The following is a 14,855-nucleotide window of genomic DNA, read 5'->3' on the forward strand; positions in this document are numbered from 1 at the left end:
TATTGAGCAGGCAGATACAATTCTGAATGTATACATAGAAAGTTGATGAACTGAGGGTTTTCTCTTTTTTCTTTTTTTTTTTTGTTTGTTTGCTTGCTTTTGTTTTTACAGAATTACGGTTAACACAGTGCAGATGCACTTCAAACTATAGAGATAGTCCTAACCATAAAACTTGGTAGAATAGCTATAGTGTTATTGATCCATTGGTTCTGCTGCAGATAGAAATTTTTGTGTATTTTGAATTCAAAATCTGACCCCTTGCCTCATTCCTTAGATGATTTCTCACTGCTCTCATCCTCTCTAAATATCTGGACATAGTATACAGTGTATACCAGTTCTTGTACAATATGCACATTCCACTTAAATGGATGTCACATTTCTATAACTGTATTCAGAAACAAATTTATCTTTTGGGGAGATTTATTTGATGCCCAGTTTGACCTAGCTATTCTGTATGAACAGTAAAAAAAAAAAAAAAAAAAAAAAAAAAAAATTTAGTGTTAATAACATAATTCTCCAAGAATGCAAACAAAACAACACAGACAACAAGTTCCCATACACAGAACATTAAAAAACATAACAACTTACTAGAAGCTCACATAAATCATTAATGTGGAACCTCCCAGGGATTTTCACAGTATAAATACCACAGTTTTAGTCTAAACTTAAAGTAACTAAGAAATGTCAGTGATGTCAAGCTTGACTACAGAAGATTGCTTTCTCATGGAAAAAATAGTTATTCACATTTACTATCTCCCGCCTCAAAAGAGGAAGGAATAAAAAATAAAAACACCTCAAAACAAAAATCTTGTGAGAAGTCTGAGGCAGAAAGTCAAAGATGGGATTCCAAATTAGAATTAGTTAAAATGAGAGAGACTGGATTTTTGCAAGTAGAGACTTAGCAGTATGCTAAGTCACCCTACAGGCAAGTGTCTTTTATTTTTTATTTTTTCCCATAAATAGAGAAAAGAAATAAGGAAAGAAATTATGGTTTTGTGGGTTGAATATTGACCTGGTTTTGGTTCCTGTTCTGCTTCCAGTCACACTTTGAAGAAATCAATACAGGGCAAACCACATTTGATGTTAATGCAGCACAGTCAACAAAATCATGCTGCTTTAATCCTTCTGAAAATCCAGTTGGTAATATTTCTATGCCTCAGTTCCTTACTTGTGACATTACAGCTAACACTATTTCCTTTCTCCTGCCCTTTGTCGGTTTTGCCTATTTACACAAAAAACCCTGTGTATACTTCATTGTCTTAATGTGTGCCTGTTAACACAGAATGAGCACTAGGCACACTCGTGTCCACACAGAAAAGTGAATGAATGCACTTAAGGACACCGAAGAGGTTATAATCCAGTTTCTAGTGTGCACAAAAGCTTTTGCTTCTGTACTTTTGCTGTTGCTGGTAGTACTTAGGCTACCACATATCTGGGAGTATATTACAACCCCATCAACTGTGTAGATATAGTCCCAATCTGGAAAGGCATAGAATTTGTATAGATTTTGTAGGTTTTTTTTTTTCTTTCCATGGTCTTGGTTAGGCAGCCAGCTGAGACATACAGTCATGATTTGCAATTCTAGGGGTGGTCTGAGGTACTTTCCTCTCCCCTAGCTTCTACAGAGGTTTTTGGATAACCACTGTGCAGTTCTGGACCTATGTTTCACCAGTTAGATCATAATTCAGGATCCAAAGATTTAATTGTTGCTTTTCTTTACATAAGTAAGACTGGCAACAACAACAACAACAACAACAAAAGACAAATGATATAGATATATTTCCAACTTTTGTAAGTGTATTAATGGTAGAAACAAACCCTGAAATTTTTAGATCTTGCCTTCATGTAATAGACTAACATCTGCAAAGCATCTCATAGAAGTGAATGGGATGTTCACTACTGCTACTGGTTTTAAAATGTCAGATTTAAGATTAATGCCTATAAAATCCCACTGGATTTACACGTGTAAGGACTGTTGCTGTACATTTTTTATATAAGGTCAATAGTGTGAAATTTTGACCCTTTCTTTATACTTCTAGTTTCTCAAATTCTGGATGGAAACACCAAGAAAATAGTCTCCACACAATATATATGTCTTGTTTGTTTATGTGTTTGTTTTACCTGTGGCTAGAGATTGGATATACTAAGCCAACGGAAATGAGATGGAGAGTTTTATTAGGAGAGGTTCAATAATATATCCCACTTCCGGAAGAAAAAAATATCTCTCAGTAATCAGAAATGATGAAGAACAAAGATATACAAAGGTATTGAAAGAGTTCATATGGGATCTAAGTAATTTTTCTTAGCTAAAATTCCTTACAGTTCTTGTAAATTTAAAAAAAATTTCTTTCTACAAATCAAATTACATTGGATTGCACCTAGAAAATTCTCCTTTCTGAAAACTAAAAATTTCATAGTATGTGGTCTGTGACCACACTATTTCATACTATGTGGTATGTTGGTTGTGGGTTTTTGTTTGTTGGTTGGTTGGTTGGTTGTGTGTTTTTGTGTTTTTTTTCCCCTAATTTTAATTTTTACTTTTAATACGTTTTAATGCCTTAGAAGTTCCTCACCTAGAGAAGTGATACTTAAACTTAGCCTTCTAAACCAGTGACAAACGAACATGTGGAGAAAAGCAGATCTCTGTTCATCAGAAAAACTGTAGAGTGCACCACAACACACCACTCAGCTGTGCCATTAATTTTGACATTCCTTTGCAAATTAGCTGGGTTTTGTGAGTACAGGTCTACTTTTACAACACAGTTTTCAGCTCTTGGAATCTGGCAGGGGTTCAAGATCAAAGTGTTGCTTTGAACCCACTTGTTAGACATGTGAAATAAACACAATTCACCTTGCAATAAAAAAAAAAAAAGAAAAATAAGGGGGGTGAGGGGGAAGAACAATAAATAAATAAAAAAAAAAACATAATACTTACACATTGGTTACAAAATGTGTAAGCAATACTTACTATTGCCACAAAATTTGTGGAAGAAGAAACATAATTAAAATGTTATAAACATAATCTGCAAATAAATTTCTTCCACAAACAGGGAGAAGTTTTGTTTTTACTGCTGTTGTTGTTTTCGTGATCACAATTGTAGACAATGCTTTAAAGCACTGAGAGCATCCTGATGTTGCCATAAAACGTTCCCTGGCTAATTATTTGCCAGTACTACTGTTCACTTCCTGTGGTGGATTTATGCTAAATCCTGTTATTAGTCTTGCTCTGCAATTGCCATTGTCTGTGACTGGAAGCAAGGCTCAAAGGCTACAGTCAGCCTTTTATTACAAAACATGTGAATGGAGGTTTGACCCAATGTTTGACCACTTCCCCTTTTGGTTTTATGTAAGCTGCTGAGCCTTTCCCTATAAATCACTATGTTGAAATGAACTTTTACTTTTTTTTTCTTCCCCTCTTGCAGCCTTCTACAGACTTGTTTGTTTTGTTTTGTTGTTTATTTTGTTTTGTTTTGTTTTTGGTTTGGTTTGTTTGGTTGGTTGGTTGGTTGTTGTTGTTTTTTAATAACGCATCTACTTAAAACTCTAAAAACATTAATTGTAGACTATCACCAAGGACTCCTATCTTATGGAAAAAAATAAAATACATGCCTGAAGTCTTGAGAAAAGTACAATTGGTGCAGTTGTTGAATTTTTGTGTTTTACAGATAAACAAATATCATCCCCTTCTTTCATTATAATTATTCGTTGCTTTAAGCATAATTAAAAATCAATACAGTTTCGTAAGAGACAGAACTTAAAACCAGTTATTGCATGAATGAAAGATGTCACTCATATGTAAACTGACCATGCATTCTTCTGGAATATTTTATAATTTATGTATCCAGCCAAAATTTGGTATGCTTTTCTTTTTTCCTTTTTTTTTTTTTCCTTTTATTGGACAATAAAAACTAGCTAATGCAAACATATAGAGACACACAGGGATTAAAGCTATCTGTAATGCTGAAATATTTCTGACAGCGCTAGTCACTCCAGATGGAGGACTGCGTCCTGCAGTCTTTGAGCAGAATAAAATTCTCAGTAAAGTGATACAGCTCAATACTCAGGAAAGGTGAAATAAAATTTTGTTTAGATAATTATATCCAATCTAGATAACTGTTTTTGTTGGCACTTGAATCATATACATGCTATTCTTTTTTGTTTAAATTTAAATTAAATTATTTAAATGAAATAAACCCTTGAAATTAAAGATTATTATTAAGTAATTCTTCACAGTCTTTGTTTCTCTTCATACCAATATAACTTGGAATACTTGAACTTAAACTGGTGTGGCTGGGATTTCTTTTTCTCCAGATAAATTTGCTGAGAATTCACTAACAACCAGAAAAGTAAAACCAAATAACAAGTGAAGAGGTATCCATAGACCATTTTTTTTCACGTTTTCAAAGGAGAAAAAGAAATCATTCAGTGATACCTAAAATGTTTTTGTACTGGTCTGCTAACTAGTTGCTAACAAGTACCAGTGTAATGGTTTTGGTAGTTTTGTTGTTGTTGTTTTTGTTGTTTTGTTTGTTTTGTGTTTCTGTGTGTGTTTTTGCTTGTTTGTTTTGTTTGTTTGCTGTTTTTTAGTAAAAAGAGATAGATTTCAGTTATGACTTCCCAATGGAAAACCATTAATAGCTGCCAGATACAAGTCAAAACAGAAAAAGTGGTAGGCGACAAGTGCCTCCCTCTACCTCATTCTCACTACCATGTCTAGAGAATTGACACTTATGTTTTTTTAGAGAAAATGAAATTGAAGAGTAGCCAAAATATTTTCTTTCCTTCAGATCCAAAGTGTGAAGTGAATTCTCCCCAATCATACTAAAACCATTGTGAAGATCACAGAATGGATTCATCTGCATTTGTTCACACACATGATCTTTATATTTGCCCCTAGATGTTTTTTGTACTTTGTACTTAGTGAAGGGTAGTTTGTACTCACCCTTCAAGCTCAAAACACAGTGGGAGAAAAGACTTCAAACCACTAAGGATAATGTTCACGAACATTGTTTATGAACATTGTAGTTGTCTACTACCTGGATTAACAGTTTATTTGTCATGTTAATCCACTCATGAATCCTGTTGAGTAAATCCTGTCTTCCCTGACCCAGCTTTGAAGAGTTGGGATTTGCTCAGAAGCATGCCATGGGGAGCTAGACAGTTTGTTCATTTCATTTCATTTCATTTCATTTCATTACATTTCATTTCATTTCAATTTTATTTTTTATTTATCTTGAGTACCAGAAAGAAGTAGTGAAAATACTGTGGCTATTGCAACCTCAATAACATCCTCATTTGTTTTGCTGTGTGCAGAAACCTGCCTCACAGCAGAAGGAGGACGAAGACTTTTACCTTCATAGTTTGTGATTTTAAGCTGTTCATGTGTTAAGATCTTTATTAAAATAAATACATAAAGTATCGATTGCATTTGTTTTCTTTCTAAAACATCTTCTACAGACAACTTTTAAGTTATTTGCAAAAGAACAATACCTAATATAATAAATTATGTTGTGCAAACTGCCAATCCAATTTGAGCAGAATGTATCTAAGGATGTGTCTAAGGAGAATGTTTTACATATGACCTTTTGGAGAAAGTCACAATTTCTTCATGTAATCTGAAGAGCCCATCATAACTTCTATAGTCTGTGTTAACATCTCCTGCTGACTGTAGAGCTGATCAGCTCCTGAATTCCTGGGAACAAGCTCCACTAACGTGGCTGCCCCTATTCCATCATGTTAGCAAATGTTCGTGTTTTCTAGGATTGATCCTCTACACACCAAAAACATTGGCAACGTACTCTGTTACTGTCATTAGGATTGGTGTGCTTTGGTCTGTGAGAAGTTCAGAAAGAGTATGTATCCCTTAATTACAAAATCAATCAGAGTCATTGCAATCTGACAGTTTGGTAAATCTGACAAATTTGCTTTGCTTTACTACTGAGTCTAAAAAATCCATCATTTATTTGCGTCAAGATCAGTTTGCATATTTTAATTGAAAAGGAGATGTCAATTCTTTGTTTAAAATGAAGTTTAGTTCCTAATTAACAATATATGTTCTGTAATCATTTCAGGATTATTAAATGCAGAATGTGCTGAATTTTAGTGTGTGCAGACAGTAAAAAAACAAGCAAACAAACAAACAAACAAAAAAAACTTGAAAGTCAATTAACCCTACACAATTTGTTCTTTCCTGGGATTTAGTTTTCTTTTGCAAATTTAATGTGCCTATTTACAATGTTATTAAAAACAAAATGATGCATGATTTAATACAATATAATTTTGAAAGTTCTTCGTGTTTTCACCAGTAACAATCTCACATACATATATATATAAAATAAATCTATTAAGAATCAACATTTGCCCATAGTTACTGCACAGTAGGTATCCCCAAATATTTTGAAAGAAATGTTGTATTGGTACAATTACCAAGTGGTAATTGTTGATAAATGGTTGTTATTTATAGGAAATTTAGAAGATGGAATTTCCAATGAGGGTATGGAATATGTATTCTTACATTTCTTATTTTCCTGTAAAAGTAATGTAGACAGATAGATTTATTTCTCCTTCTCTCTCTCTTTTTTTTTTTTTTTTTTTTTTTTTCCTTTTATTTATTTACTTATCTTTTAATTTCTTCAAGGGGAAAAAAGGTGCTCATGATTGTAGTTCATTTTTAGTTCATTTGGCAGGGGACAGATTTGGGAGGCTTGGTAATAAAAAACTAACAGAAATTTGTAGTCTCTAACTTTAATCTGGCAGTTACAAAAGATGAAAAATTATATACATTCTCCTGTTGTAGCTTGTGAGAGAAAAGGAAAAGAATTCTGCCAATAGCTACTACTATTATAGTGATGTAGACACTGAAAAAGTGTCTATTTGAAAGATAAAGATATTTGTAATGTTGCTGATGCATCCAGCCGTGAAAAAAAGAAAGATAAAATTTGATGGGATGTCCCACACTGTGCAGTCCTCTACATCTTGTATGAGCTACTTGTTTCCTTCAGAGGAGAACATTATCAAGTCCTCTACAAATTACTACAAATCCAACAATCAATTTGTAAAGTGAAAAAGGCAATATCTGGGCACTGCTTAAGCCAGATTTCAGGCAATGCCATTGGGAACTATTCTTGAACAAAGTGGCACGCCCCTGTGCTTTGGGGGACCTACATGAAAACTAAAGCTAAAATATTTAAGTTAGAACTGGAGGTGGAACTGATTTGTTGCTGAAATGAATCATCAGTAAAGTTTTTTTTTCCTCAGAACAAACTTGATACCAGAGATAGTAAAGCAAAACCTACTCTACAAGATACATCTTTTCTTTCAGAAAGAGATGTGTGACTTATGTTCTTACTAAGGAAAAGCAAGACAAAATTAGTGAGCAAGGAAATTAATAAAGTATTTTGCATCAGTAAGGAAGAAGTCATGTCCAGCTGATTTAAATTTGACACTTCAGAATGGCTAAAATTATTTCATGGACTGGACAAAATTAGTATGAGTGGGACCAGAATATCACAGTAAAAAGACTAAGAACTGAAAAAAAATATATATATTTAAAAACAAACAAACAAACAAGCATTTATACTTTTTTTATGGGAATCCTGTAGAAACAAAATAAAATATAAAAGCCATACTGTCAATATGTTAGCAGTATTTAGAAATAATATATTTCCCAACAAGTTACTTGCTATCAGTAGTAGTATTTCTATTCATGAGATGATTTGCATTATACTTTCATTAGATCTATGTGATAGGCTGCATCCCCCAAATCCTTGCAACCTAGTTCTTGGCATAGTTTCTTGTCTTCTGTGATGTCACAGGTCTAAATAATCACAGGCCTGCATCTCTCCATTCTTTTATTTTGAGTTTTCAGATTCATGTTATGTGTATTCCAGGTTGATGGATTTTAGGCTGAATTTAGATTAGTGAAGTGTAGACATCTTCATCCTGACAGCTGGAAGGCTTGGACTCCCTGTCAGGTCAACAAAGAAAAATAGACAATTCTAGGATGTGATTCATCTCATCCCAGAGCAGATATCTAAAATAAGTCATAGGAATCAAGTCTTAAAACTTGTTTCCTTCTTCTTGTTATAATGGGAGCCTGGAGCAGCTAGTTCAGATATACACATCCCAATATTTGCTTCAGTAAATGCTACTTTTAAAAAGGTGAGTTTGATATAAATTTGAACAATATTTTCAAAAATGTAGAGGGTTCAATAGCCTCCACTGTTTACTGTATTCCACTGAGAACAATGGGAAGTATTAAAAACTTCTTTACATCATAATATATGTTAACAGTATATATTATGATTATGCATTAGAAAAGTCTACTTGTGTTCCAAGATGTAAAAAGCCATATGACAAAGGTAGAACCTCACCAAACATTGCTAAAATACCCTGTAAAGTCTTCTTAATTTGATTCCCAAACTGTATAATTTCTGCTAAAGAGTAAAATAAATAGACTTTATAAACTTGACAGTCAGGACAGGGTTCTGTAGTTTCCTTCCATTTCTATTTTGCAGCAGTGCTCTAATTCTCAGTAGCTCAATTAGTGTACTTACATTGTTTCATAATTGATTTAATGAGGAGGATGATTTAAATGCAATATGTTGAGACAAATAATTAACTACTGTGTGTGTTTTTTTGGAATGATGATTAATGATGCTGTCCTAGATCCAAATGCATATTCACAATGATGCATTCATAAGGATGTGACAGGTGATAATAAATGTATTAACATTCAGCTATTGTACTCTAGTATGATCCAAGCAGGATTTCCTCTTATTACCTAGTTTACAACAAACTTTACTACAAAGCTGAAATAAGAGAGACTGCTCCAGTGATTTGTAGGCTACTGTAATTATTGCTGTCTTGAAACCCATAATTTTATAAATTCCATTTTCCACCAAAAAGTGCTTTCAGCTAGTGTACTTTCAGAGAATTAAAAGATTTGCCCTGAAGGTTTTTAGCTGCAAGAATGGCACAATATGCATTTGTTAGGCTGACTTTAGGTGTATTTAGTGACCCTTGTCACACAACATCGATAATTACTAATATTTAAGAGACTCAGTGGAGTCTCTTCCTGTCTTCTATCACTGCTTTCAGACTTTATATGTGAGAATTTGAATTACAAGGGAGTTAGTGTTATCCTGGTTGAATCAGTGGCTCCCACTAGTCTTGTCTTGAGAAAAAAAGAAAAAAAAAACAACTCAGATTAATTTGGGAATGACACTGTGAGGCAACAAAAGTAAAATCTTCTAAGTCATTGGGAGTTTTCTTGTTTCAGAGCTTCATCAGTAGATCCAGGACAGAGTTTTAAGCATATGTGTTCATTTGTATGGAAGGAGATGGGATATGAGGATAGTTGTGCCAGAAAAGGAAACAGAAAGTATGGAGAGAAAAGATATAGAAACATCTATGTAATGTTCAGTCATTGTAGACACAAGGACAACTCAGTTCTTTGGTAATGACATTCATTAATAAAATGTGAGGTTTGCAAACTGTTGATAATTTTTCCTTGAATACAAAAAAGGTCAGCCCAAAAATATTTTATTGAATTAGTATGTAATGCTTTTTCAAGCTCAGTATAGGTTTGATTTTCACAATAAAATTCACTCTTCTTTTCCATATATAAGCACGTCTACACACTATTGAATTGTATATACACACACAGATTTTGTGCATATCTGGGGGGCCCAGCTTTTTAAAGGACACAGAATATCCATGTGACTTCAGTTGAATTGTACAATAATGCCTATATACTTTTAAGACTTGCACCATAGCCAAAACATGTCTGCTTTCATTCCTCATTTCACTTAAGTGGCTTTTCTTATGAAAAGGTTTTGTTTGTATTCATGCAGTTCATAAAAAAAAAGAGCTGCATGACAAAAAAAAAAAAAAAAAAAAAAAAAAAGACCCTAAAAATCAGGGGAAAAGGTCCTGAAATGACCACTGCCACCTGTTTTAGTTCAAATATGAAACTAATGTTTAAAATACTTAACAAGCCTCTAGAATTTAACACTGCCAGTTCACAGCTCAGAAGCTCCTGATTGTGAGGGGAAACTCCCTTTGTGCAAGCAAGGGAACTCCAGGAAAGTAACTGCATAGAGTAACCATTTAAAAAACAAACATGCAAAAGTGACATTTTGTGTTTCCATTTGTGAATTATGTAGAGTGAAACTGAAACAATGTCATCCACTAGAATTTACTGAGCTTATTTACTTGTTACTGTAAAATTTGTTGTAGTTCTTGCTGGATTTCCTCAGGAATGTCAAATTCAAACATATTGGAGAATGGCAAATGCAGTCATAAGTAATTTTAGCTTGCTAAAGATAATTTAAAGCAACTTTAGGACGGTGATATATATATAATTTTTTTTTCCATAACACTAAACGTGCTGCTTTCAGTTTAGTTATGTTAACTTCTTTCATTCCTCCTCTGAAATCTCACATACACATCACAATCACTGTAAATGTTTTCACATTGAAATTGAAGATGTAAATGAAGTGCTGCAGTTGCTGTCTGGTTTTAGTTACAATGTCTGTTTGTTGACATCTCACATGAAGGCCTGCTGTGTCTCTGGCTCTGTCTACTTCATTTCCCCTCTAATTAGGCTTTGCCCTCAATTAAGTTAATGATGCAACTTTTCCTATAGATCATTTGCCCCTTCAATCAATTAGTAGAATATGAAGGGTGCATCCCTCTTTGGCGTTGGATTTGCTTGCCTCAGGGCAGACTGTTCAGTTCACAGTAGTACTTAGGCAAAGCAAGCTGTTTACTCTGAAATATATAACCTGGCTAAATTAGCACTCAAAGAAGTCTGATCTTGAAAACGACAGCAACAAAAAACAATTATTCATGTGACAGTATAGAAATAACTACGGCAATCTGTAACACTAGCAAAAGTTTGGAAATAAAGTGAATATTACAAGGCAAATATTTTGCTGAGTACATGAAGTTATGGCCAAGGACAGAGCAAAGCTAAGTGGTGGCTCCTCACATGTTCTTTCTTCCAGATGTCATCCCTATATCCCATTGCAGATTCTTGTTATCTTCCCGTTCTTGATTTCTTTGTGACCTCCTCCCTACATGAAACATCCCAATCAGCCAATCTTACATTTTTAGAAAGTAGTCCGTAATGTCGTGCACTACCACTTGCCGTTCCACTATATGCTGGGTTCCTGACTGCTTAAACAGACCATCAGATTTCTCATAGTTGGCCTCAGATCATCTCTGGTGTTACTGTCATAAAACAGTTTCAGGCTTCTTGCTCAGGCTCACTCTTTTTGGCTCACCATCCAGTGCACCCCCAAATGCATCCTATCTCATTCCTTTCTGCTCCAGATTCTCATTGCTCTAGTTCCCAGAACTATAATGCTTGTCTCTGTCTTGACTGTCTCCCCATCTGTGCTCCACCCTTTATTTCCTTGCTTTCCCACATTTCTCTTCTTTTCTTCTCCCTGCCTTATTTGCCTAAAACACTACCGTGAAGTAATTGTACGTACCATGCGATCACACTATATTACCATTAATAGAATTTCTACCATGCCTGCTGCCTCATATCTCATTTTTGAATTTCATTTTTCTTCTTGAAGAAGCAAATCAAGCTTTTTGAAGTCTATATGCCATATATCAACTCATTTCTTCCTATTCCCAGTCTATTTGCTTCATGGGCTTAGCTTTGGTGATAAAAGAAGCTGTGAATTTTACCTTCAGGTAACTAACAAGCATGAGCTCTCCTGAGGTGAAAACAAAGTAAAGATCAAAGCCTGTTAGTATTACCACAAGGTAAACTTGCTGAGGTCAGTCCTACACCCTGGCCAGGGGCTAAACCCAGCAAGTTTACCTCATGGTAAAATGACAGAGCTTGCTCTTTACTGTGTTTTTGTACAGGAATCCACTATGCCTTTGAGTTATTTGAGGTAACAAAACAAAACAACACAACACCAAACAAAACTAAACACTCTTTTTAATAGGGAAGAAAATCACTACTTTTCCCTTTCTCCTTTTCTTAGCCATAGCTCTTACATTGTATATGACAGCAACCTCTTTACTCATAAAGAACTTATTTATTTATAAATAGTACTTTTTCTAAAAAGGGGTAACTCTTTTTTTTTTCCCTATCTATTCTTACCTTATTTTCTCAGCTGCTGACCTCCAATTTATTTAGATTCATTGTTCAGTTTAGAATATGTAGTCTTTGGATGAAGTGATCTGCCTTGTTCTGTGCTTGTTCATACATATTGTCTGAGAGAGTTGAGACTGTTCAGCCTGAAGTGGGGTTCAGAGGGGTCTTATCAGTGTGTATAAATACCTGAAATGAGGATGCAAAGAGAGCAGAGACAGGCTCTTTTCAGTGGTGCCCAGTGCCAGGACCAGAGGCAACAGGCACACACTGGAACACAGGAGGCTCCCTCTGAACACCCGGAAACTCTCCTTTACTGTGCAGGTGATGACTAAGCACTGGAATAGCTTGCCCAGAGAGGTTGTGGAGGCAAGAGGTTCTGATTACGTGACTCTAGGTATCCCTGCTTGAGCAGGAGGTTGGACCAGATGACCTCCAGAGGGCCCTTCCAACCTCAACTACTTTGTGATTCTGTGATTCTGTAATATACATGTTTTTATTCATATTTACAAGTGGTCCTTAGAACAATACAGAGAAGTGGCCCTTCCTTGATAGCCTCCCTTACTTTTAGCACTAGCTGAAAATAGAATTTAAGATTGTGGTTTAGATAGAATTAATTTAAATAGAATTTAAGATGGCAGCTGTAAAGTAATTTTCTTTAAAAAGAACCCAAAATTTTCTACTTACAGTGGAAACATGGCATGCAGGCATTCCCTGGCAGAAACAGGAAAGACTTTTACCTTGGGGGTGCTGTGGTCCATCTCAACCACATATTTATAACCCTGAGGAAAATCTTCCTGAGTCTTATTTCACCCCGCTAGTTGTCAGCAACGCATATACAAGAGTGAAGCCCAGCAATCCAGCAACAGAGCTGGAAGCATCCTCCACCTGCATAACCAGACTTAGCAGGAAACACTACCAACTCAAAAACATTAGGTTTGCTACTGGATAGGAATATTTTTGTACTGATATACATGGTAATCATGTTTTATGCTTGACTGTATAGCCTTAACATGAAGAAAGGACCTTACGCTGTATTACATACCAATAAATCAAAGAAGAATTATAGAATCCACGTTATCCAACTTCCTTCCCATGTTCACACCATCCCTGAACATATATGTGTCTGTCTTCTATGTCCAAGCATTGTGTAAATGTGTTCAAATGACATTCTTACCCTGCAAATTGTGCATATAGGTAAGTCTAAATTATGTCCATTTTACTAATAAGAGAACAAATAGAGAACACAAAAGGTAGCTTGCTTGTGGACACAGAGCACATTGTTTGCAGAACATGAATGAGCCCAGAGATCATTGTTGTATGTCTGTATGCATCCTCCATCCCCATCCACGCAAGTAGATTTTAAAATACATTCTGTTCTACATATTAACTGACTTCAGTTTAGAAATATGAAATGTTTTGTGTGTATTTTGGTTTTTGTTTTTTTTTTTTTTTTTTTTTTTCTGTTAAAAGTATTTGAAGCATACTTGAGTACCTGTACATACTCTTTTGAGTAGATTAAAGTCACATGAATGACGATTTCTCTGAACTGTTTAGTTGTATTATCTTGCTATTTGTTTCAGTGCATATTTCAGTATACTCCTAAACGTTTAATGTGTGTGCAAAGTTCAGTTTGATATAGTGTAACATTCTTCTAGTGGTAAGAGTGTTATCACTTTGTTGTTTTGAATCTAATTTTCACATCACAAGACAAGAAAAGATAGACAATGTTTTACCACATTTTGAATAAACATATAGCAAAAGGCTTTTTTTTTTTTTTTTTTTCTGGATGAATAAGAAATAAGTCATTTTCTTCTTTAATATGGATACTCAAACAAGGTCATTTTTGTAAAGCAAAGTTATCTTAAAATGGTACTAAAAATGCATGATTTGTTCCTACCATATTTCATACTATAGCCTTACAAAGAATGACAAAGACATGTAATTCCTGCCTATAGAAGGTGGTTGATCTTTATCTATCTTTTGATGGATAGATGATCTTTAAGGACGCTTTGAACCTGAGCCATTCTATGATTCTATGATATTGTCATTAGCACTTATATACTTTGTATACTTTGTTAGCCTCAGATTTCTTAAGGGAAAGTGTATAAAATACAGGACTGTGTAAAACTGGATGTCTTGAATCAGTTGTTCAAAGGGAACTAGAGAAAAACAGAACTGAAAATGAGATTGGAATTATCATGCAACATGTTTGATAACCATGTCCATAAAAACATAACATTTAAATGAATATGTATTTACCAGTTCTCCCACCAGTTGCATTAATATGTTTTGTAAACAAGAAAGATAAGACAATCACAGAAACCTGTAAACATTTTAACACAATGAAGTAAGAATGGCAAAGCATAGGATTCATGTCAGCCAAATAATCTATCAAGTCTGAATTGTTGTGGTCTTTTTTAGGTTCCCTATATCTGCAAAGAAGACTGAGACATCTCCAAAGGACAGCTTATCCCTTAAGACCAGTGATTAAGACTGCTGGGAAAAATTAACCACTGGAGGTATCTATTTTTCTCACTTGACTATCTAGAGCACCTATGTGACTAGATCTAGATCCTCTAGATTCTTTTTACATGACTTTCAGCAGCAGAAATTCAACTCTGATCCTGCAAACAATAAGCACACACATAACTTTAAGCACCTGGATATCCCTAGAAATGTGAAAGATCCTCTCAGAGCTTTTACAAGCAAATATGCATGACTGCAAGCGTAGAGA

Source organism: Anas acuta, chromosome 1 (genome assembly GCF_963932015.1).
Source record: "Anas acuta chromosome 1, bAnaAcu1.1, whole genome shotgun sequence".
NCBI classification, from domain to species: domain Eukaryota; kingdom Metazoa; phylum Chordata; class Aves; order Anseriformes; family Anatidae; genus Anas; species Anas acuta.